Source organism: Condylura cristata, unplaced genomic scaffold (genome assembly GCF_000260355.1).
Source record: "Condylura cristata isolate star-nosed mole 26May11 unplaced genomic scaffold, ConCri1.0 scaffold00031, whole genome shotgun sequence".
Lineage (NCBI taxonomy): Eukaryota > Metazoa > Chordata > Mammalia > Eulipotyphla > Talpidae > Condylura > Condylura cristata.
The window spans coordinates 1,737,586-1,746,936 of NW_004567132.1; positions in this window are offsets into that span (position 1 = coordinate 1,737,586).

Genomic DNA, 9,351 nt, shown 5'->3' on the forward strand with positions numbered 1-9,351 from the left:
TGATGGGAAACCGAAACCCATAGGTATTACAACTGAGATGGGAACAAGGTACAAAATGATGTAAAAATAAGCTATTATATTAAAATTCTAAAAATATGGGAGAAAAAATTTCAAGGGCTTTGCATTGTTGGCACCATATATTTGTAAGAAAAGCTACATGCCTGGGTGATTAGGAACCACACCTTCTCTTCCTTCCATATAGTTTATTGAGATTTTCCCAAATTGGACCTCCTCCTGGCGTGACTTCCACTCAGTTGGACTTGAACAAAGGGTGTGAAGGCAGTGGGAAAGAAGGTTATCATGATAGTGAAATTAGCTGTGGTTATATGAGATGTCTTGGTTTATTTATGAATAAGGGTACAGTGTTAAAGTTTTTGAGAATACATGCAACTCAGTAAAGGTCCAATTTTGTTTATCTTGGCATTTCCCAAGCTTAGCTTGTGACAGAAACACTTCCACCAGGCTGTGCACTAGAATTGCAGGGGCTGCCTTTGGGAAAATGTTGGCCTGTGCAAGAGCACTGGCTTTTGTTCAGACCCAAGAACCTCCCAGGCTCTCTTTTCCATTGATACCTTTGAAAATGTTGGACAAATTATTTCCCTCTCAGAACCCTGGTTCATCTGAATGTGTGGAAAGTAATATCTATCTCAAAACATAATAGATGCTCAATGAATATTCCTCCCTTTACAATTCAATACAGTATAACTCTGTGAGTTCTCATATATACCAAGACCCTCTCTAATATGATCAACTTCTTCTTCTAGTCCCCTCTCCCATCATATGGAGAAGTTTTAAAACTTTCAGAGTCCCATATCCTTGTCTGTGTGACTTATGATATGAAGCAAGTTACCTACTCTCTCTGTTTCTCAGGTTTCCACCTATAAAATGGGGACAATAATGGTACCTGCTTCATAGGGTTGTAAAGATAACAGATTAACATTTATAAAGCATTCAGAATAATATCTGGGATAAGGCAACTACTTGATAAGCTCAATAAAATTAATAATAGTCTTCTCATCCTACACTATGCTCCAACTACACCTGGGTCCTTGCCACACGAAGATACCTGCTATTTTCCACAAGGCCACATCTTTGCTCTTACTAAATTCTTTACCATTTCTTCCTGGTGAAATTGTATCCATCCTTTTAGGCCCAGCATAATGCTAACTTCTTGATGAAACCCTTGCAGATTTCCTCTAACCAGGTGGCTTGCTTCTTGAAGAAATCCTCTTAGGAGTTGTATCATAGCTCATTGTAGCACTCTTATTATATTGACTTCATATTCAGTGAGTTTTGTACTCCTCAAGGAGCAATGAACCTCCCTGTAACCTTGGACAAGTTGCTTCAGAGAAGGTTTGTTTTTCTGTTTCTTAAAACTCTAAGTTGGATTATAAGAACTATTAAAGCCTGTTCTATCTATCTCCTTCTGTAAATCTGGTACATGCTCCTCAGGCAATCATATACATGCCTGTGGAATTCCAAGCAAAGAACAAGTTTGAGCCAGAAATATCTGCTCAGAAGCCCTTGATTGCACTGTTTGTTAAAGCAAAATACTAAACCCATATAGATAAAGTCATCATAAACATTGCAGCATATACAGCTATAAGGGAAAAAAAGAAGAAAAGGACAAGTTTATCATGTGCCGATAAGGAAAGCTCTCTAGGACTTGCTCAGTGATTTAAAAAAAAAAAAAAAAGGTGAAAAACGGTGTTTGTAGTAGTCAATCTGTTATATAATAAAGGGAAAGAAGTAATAAAAATACATATTTGACTTTGTTTATATTTACCTAAAAAGATTCTGGATAAGGTGCTCTGGGAGAGTACATACGAATTTTGAAAAGTAGCTACCTGAGTGGGACTGTGTGGAGGTTGGAGTGGATAGGGACAGTAAGTGAGAATTTCAGTGTACACCTTTTAGTGCCATTTTTACTTTTTAATCAAAATGTGTACCTACTTAACATGAATGTGTTGCCTATTCAAATAAAAAGCTAAAATTAAGAGAAACCTCTCCTTGTAAAAGTGAGTACTTTTAACAGAAACAGATGTTTATCTGATTGATTTTCTCCCTTCATTATGCCAGGGAAGAATAAGTAATGATTTACAAACTTATTGCTACATATTTTTACTGGGGTATGAATTCCTATGAAAAATTCACTATCGGAAGGTGGAACTTCAGCAGTGAGCACATTCCTGGAGTAGCCTTCTAAGCCAGACATGGTGATTCTTCAGTTTACGTCACCTTGTGCAGAATCCTGAAACCCCAAGCCTCTATCCATCTGGGATATAGCTAGTGGTCATGTAAAAGGCCAAGGGCCATGATTCTTTCTGGAGGATATGGGAAAATTCAGTTAAGAGGCAGGCAGAGACAGTCTATCAAATTCTCCAATGTTTGGGGAAGCAAATTAAAGGAAAGACTAGAGAAGGCTCAGTCCTCTACAGGATGGCTGGAGATGGGACTTCTACCCATCAATAGCAAAAACATGATTCAGAGAAAGCTTTTAGGTCATTTTTGTAGCCTTTCGAGAGAATCTATCCCTTAGATAGTATAGATCTTCCCATCAAATGGGTGAAATCCAGGTACTTTTCAAATTCTGGTAACCTACCCCATTATGAAACTTAGACCTATAAATATTTTTGTTCTTACCACAGTCTCATAGCAATTTGAAATCTAAAGTATGATTTTCTCATTTGTTTGGTCCAAGGTCTTATTTGGAGAGAATCCTGAGACTGTAAATTAGTTGCAGCTGAGAAGGCCCACACTTTCCCAGCACGGATTGTTTCAAAGCCTAGCACTCCTGCTTGGCTACTCCTGGGAAAACTTCAGAAGAACTTTTCAAAGCAGACATCATAAAAACAAACGCCCGGCACTACACCCATCTCCTGTCCCCTTCAAAAAACAAACAATACTACTCTGTTCACCAAACACAGGGGGGCTTTCAGTTTAAAGTAATTATTCTTATTCTGTATTGGTAGCCCTTACTAAGGAGCCAATGACTTTCAAGTCAAGTGAACTCAGAAATATAAGCATAATCTGGGTGCTGAAAACTTTTTCAAACTTAGATATTCCTTACATCCTTACAATTTCACTAAAAAGCATCACTTTGAAGTTTTATTAAAATGATGTTAATTGGAAAAAAAAATGTCTTGACCATAGTATCATTTATCATTTGCTTTTAAAATTGGTATTAAGATGTCTCAGATCCTATTTCCCTTTACAAACTTCTGGAAACAACTTTGGCGCCAGAAGGACCTGGGTTTGAACACTCTTTTCATTATTTACTATTAATGGTTGTAAGACCTCAGGCAATAGACCCAATCTCATTGTGCCTCGGTTTTGTTATTAAATAAAATGGGGTTTGGGGCAAGTGTAGTACAAAACCACATAGATTAGTTGTGAGAATTCAATGAATCCAGATAAAGTATATAGCAGAATGCCTGAAGATACTATAAATGATTAACAAAAATAATAAGGTTAAAACAATAATAAAATTATTATACTTGATATTTTATTGGGGGAAGCTTATTAACCAAAATTGAGCAAATACTTCACTGTTTTTGTATTTCCTTGAGGGGACAGATTCAGATTTAAATAAAGTTTTGTCGGTAAAATTGAGCTCTTCAGAAGTCTAGTCTGTGCAAAAATCTAAGAAACAAACCTGCCAGCCATGAGAAACCAAGCAAGTAAAGAATTTCATTGCTTCTATGGCAGATATTCAGATACCCTTAGTGATTTTGTTAACTTCTAAGTATAGAGGTAACATTTTGCTATGATTGTGCATTCCCACCAAGAATTTAAGGGCATTGGATGGGAGATGAGGAGACCCCATCATCAGAAGTGATTAGAGGCAGAGTGATAAAAGCTAGGCACTAAATATAGCCAGGAGAATCTAGATTGCTTACCTTTTCTGAGCTCTATAGCAAAGTGATCTTTCTCTGTGTTAATCTTTGTTCCTTCCCCCACCAACTTTTAAATTTCTGCAATTTCTTGAATGAATTCTAGATATGAACTATCCCACTTATGGAATCTTTTACATGTGCCAGCAAACTATGTCAAATTGGAGAGAAAGGAATTCTCTTGAAGCAGTAGCATTCTGCCATTTGCCAGGGTCTTCTTTGGACTTCCAAAAGAATGATGCAATCACGAAAATATTTTTCCTGACAGGGAAGCATCATGGCTTGCTACCCACAGATATCAAGGCCATTGTGATGGAGGAGATATAGGAAGCCTAGAAGCTGGAAAGTTAACCTTATGCTAGAGTTCTTGCTATGGCATATTCCCAATTTTCCTGTGTAAAAATAGTGAGGATGCCAACTACCAACGGCCCCATTGACAATGGCTGGAACAAAATTGTCAGACAGAAATAGAATGTGACCCATATATGTAATTTTTTAAAGTTTCAATCATCACATGTGAAAAAAATTTAAATGGTGAAATTAATTTTAAAGGTAGGTTTTATTTTACCCATCACCTCCAAGAGTATCATTACAACATATCATCAACACTTAAAAAACTGAGATTTTATATTTTTCCCTAAAAAGGCAAATCTGGTGTGTGTGCAGATTTTATAAAATTTATAGTTAAGTAGATTCCAAACACATGAATCAAGTTGTTCCAAACACATTTACATTTTTTCCAATAATCAAACCAAGAATAAACTTTTAAATTTATATTTTAATGAACTAAAATGAAAAATTCCATTTCTATATGACTCCAACACATTTCTTTTCTTTTTTAATTATTATTATTTTTTAAAATTTTTTACATCATTCTTCACTTTATGCATTTTTTCATTTCGGTTGTAGTCCCTGTGGACTTCCCACCACCAATTCACCTGCGTGCCATCACCATAGTCCTATGTACTCTTCCCACCCCAATTTTGATCCCATTCCCCTCCCCACCCATGTAAAGTGTCTCTGACTCCAGTACATTTCAAGTTCTTAATAGTCACTTGTGAGACTAGTGCTAGTGCACTGAACAATGCGGATTGAAAGGACCCAGAAAGAATATAATGGAGAGCCATTCCCACTTGGAATTTTTCCCTTCCTCATTTTCAACTGCTACTTGCCAAAAGGAGATCTCAGAAAAACTAGCACATGCTTGACACTCTCCACCTCCATTTCTCCCCACCTCCACATTAGAGTTCTTTATATATTCTGGACACTAGACTGTCAACAGATGTATGTTTTGCAAATATTTTCACCTATTCTGTAGGTTGTCTCTTTGCTTTCTTCATAATGTCCTTTGATGACTAAAAGTGTTCAATTTTAACGAAACTCAGTTTGTCTATTTTTGCTGTTGGTTTGTGTTTTGTGTGTCATATCTAAAAGTTCATTGCCTGATCCTTAAAAGACATTTGAAAGAAGATGAAATGATAGGTTTATATCTGCAAATGTTTTATTTTATTTGAACCAAAATTTACATTCACTTGCTAATCTGTTGATAAACTACCTAAGGTTCCTTTGAACCCGTTTACTGAAAGGCCACATTTTTGCATCATCACAGCCACTTGGTAGATACTTTTATTTTCTACAAAGCAACTTGTTTTAACACTTTGATTTCCATTCCCCCTATTATTTGATGGCAATATTTTTAGCCAATAGTAAAATATATTTTAATCAGACATTTCACAAATATGGAACTTAGTTTTCACAGAAAGGACTCTCTTTTCACCCTCATATTTAGTTGGCTTATGTAATGCTTAATCATTATAACTATTATGTCAAATAATAATTATGTCAAATATAACTGGCATGCAGAAATTTGGCAACAAATCCAACAGAAGTGTGTAAACACAGAGCGTGACTGATGAGCACTACAACTGACAGGTGCAAAGGATGGAGCCTCCTAGTTCTGTTTCTGTACATGGACCTCAGTCCCTAATAAGCTATAACACAGAGGGATTAACAACAAGTGGGTTGAGCAAAGAGTGGACACCATCTACTTCACTATTTTAGAGGTCTAATTTCAGAATTATTTAAAAATTTAAAAAAATGTGAAAGCGTATCCATAAATTATCATTTTAGACATTTTAAATGTTTATTTTAATAACATTAAGTACATTCACATTGTACAAACATCATCACCATACATCTATAGAACTATTTTCATCTTGGAAGAAGAATTACTTTTTTTTTAATTGGTATGCAATGGCAAGGCCCACAGTTGTCATATGCTAGCTTCTACAGTGATACTTAGTAAGTGTGTGAACTTGGGTGACTCATTTAAACTGCCTTAATCTTATTTACAAAATGGGGTTAACATCTACCTCCCCAGAAATGACAAAAGAATATGATATTTACTAAAGCACTACAAAAACTTGAGAATACTTTATAATTATTACTTGTAAGCACTATTAGAAAAGTTGAAGATCCTTTATAGAAGAGACTACTATCATTTTATAAATGTTGTTTCTATAAACTTATATTACTATACACGCATATATTTTACTGAATAACTTCTACAATGGAAGATACACAAAAGTAGGGATTTTTTTTATCGTTTTGCTCATTCAGAGTAAGAACAGATTAAAGTATATATATTTCTTAAATAAGTAAAAGAATGAATTATTTTATGCAGCACTAACTATTAAAATATTTAAGAATAAGTTTTTAGGTTTCCCAGTGCAAAATTAGTTTCTGTACATCTGCAAATGAAATACTACTTAAAAAAAAAAGATTTACTTATTTATGCATACAGAAATGGGGTACAGCCAGAGGTGCAGGGGCAGTGAGAGGATTCACCAGAGACAGAGTGGGGAGCAGAACAGGCAGATTAATGAAGTACACTGCTGAGGGGAACAGCAGATGGGTCAGAAGAGGTCTGCCGTCCCAAGTGGGTCACCTCAGGGGCTGAGGATCAAACTTGCACTGAAGCAGCTGCTGGCTTGTAGTGCTGTGTTTTACCTGTTGAGCCATCAACGAATGCCTGCAAATGAATATTTCTAATGTCAGGAAATGTGCCAGAATAGTTCTGGATGAAAAGGAAGTCAAATTTAGGAATAAATAGGAATTTTTAAAAATTCAAGTTTTCAATGCATGTTCTGATTCTACAATAAAAGATGGGTTTTAATTGAGTTATTGTAACATAGCCAAGGAAATAATTGCATATATATAAACCAATAATGACAGCCAATCCTGTTGTTCAATATCTGCTTTTAGGTATGTACCCATGTGACTTGCTTTGACAAATGAAATACGAGTGGAAGCAACTATGTCATTTCTGGAAATATTTCATTGCTGGTGCTTAGCCCTCCATTGTACTCTTCCATTTTGCTGGGGAAGCAGCCACAGGAGGAGCATAGGAAGATTGCTTCCTCAAGTATCTTCTGGGCACTTCTAGACTCTTGGTTTTATATAAGCAGTAAATTAACTCTTGGTGTGTCTCTGGCCAGAGTATTATGTCAAGACCTGGGAAAATGTTTTAAAACATCATAAGCCAGTCTACGCGATAAATAAATATGCTGACATTTTGAATGGAAAGTTAAAATAACATTTTAGATCTGTAAAAATTTTGTAAATTAAGTACCATGTCTATGAAAAACAAAATCATACATAATCACATGGTTGCAAATGAAGAGTTGAATGTTGCAGATGTGATTTTTTTACTTTTAGTCAAACTTCATTCTAATGTAAGGATCAATTTCAGCAAAACTGCTTTTGAGATATCTGAGAATATCCTTGTTGAATTATCATCATTACTAATACTTTGTATAGATTCTTGCCTTCTACAGAGATGTATATTTTCTTTCATAGTCTCCAGTTTGACTCTCTTTCCTATTATGTCATCTTGGTTAGTGGTACACTGGGGTCTCCTGGATGATGATTTTTTTTTTTTCCTACCAAAGGGTAAGAAATTAAAATTGTGAGGCAGGTGTATATATAGTGAAATTCTGAATTATAGACTTACACATTTTTTGAATGTGTGCTTTATTAAAAGTCCACTGCTGAAGTGCTGTGTGATCTTTCTTTTTGAAGGAAATTTCTAAAAAATAAGTGAGAGGGGAATAGGGTGTGTGTGGGATGACTCATCCTCAAATAAAGATTTATTCAAGCACTGTTATCTGCAATAAAAGAAAACAGTTAAAAGTCACCAATTCAAAATAACATTGGAAGAATTTAAACGGAGGCATTTCCCAGTACCGCCTTTGTTTTCTTTGGTATTTCATTAACGTTGTGGGTGGGGAAATATTAGGGAACAAGGCACAAAATACTAAATGAAAGGGAAAGAACTTTCATTTCTAGTGGATTTCCTGTATTACCTAACGAGGGTAATAGCTTAAATGTTGATTCTGTTTAATTCAACAAGTATTTTTGAGCACCTCCTAAGTGCCTGCTATATACAAACAGTGAACAGTCTGCCCTAAGAGAATTCGCTTCATGCTGTGTTAATTAACCTTTTGAGAAAAATGCAAAGTTACTTTCTATATATTTTTTTCATATATATATACACACACACACACACATAAAGCAAACATTGGTACAGACTTTCAAAATGATGGTGAATTCTATTCAAGAAGGGCCTAAAATGTCACTCGTTGACTACAAAGCACGCAGAAAGTCAGTTTCTCAAACTGCTCTTCCATTACGGGTCAAGGTGATACCTTTTGCCTCAACAGTGGGAGTTCCAGAAGTTCTACACACCCTAAGGGTGTGTTGATGGTGGTAGGAAGGCAGGTGAGAGGCAGCTCTGACTTTGGACAAAAGTTCAAAGTGTGCTTCTTAGAGAATATGGGTATGGGGTAAGTCAGGTCTTGGAAGCATCGCGGGGACCTCCACCACGAGTGGGATTCCACGATTCCCTAAGAGCGTGGGTCTCAGGCTCAAGTTGAGCCCTTGCCAGGGAAAGTGAGGCTGAAGCTAAAGTGCCTGCCCTTTCTGTCGCCCCCCCGCCCCCGCATCGCCCAAGGTTCCCTTCCCCTCTATCCCCGGATCGGCCAACGTGGCCCTAGAGTGGGTTGGGCCGAACCTACCAAAGCGTCATCCCCCCAAATCAAGAGCCAAAGCATCCAAACCTCCCTCCTAAAGCCTTTCAGCATTCTTTATCGCGTTCCAAACGCAAAAGCGGCTGCGTGCGTCACACAGACATTCACGCTGCCCCTTTCTCTGGCGGCCATCGAATTGGCATCCATTTGCACGTGAAAATGGTCCCGCCGGCGGTAGGGATAAAGCCTAGTGGTCCCCTCGCTCTGGGGGCGGCGATGGAGATGTCCGTCCCGAGAGCTCCAGCAGTGCCCGCCGCAGGGATGCGGTGGGGTTGGCCCGGGCAGAGCCTGGCAGCAAGGCTGGGACGCCACGGAGGGCAGGGGCGCGCAGAGAGAACCCAGGGCGAGGTAGGGTGTGTGCGCGGATCCCG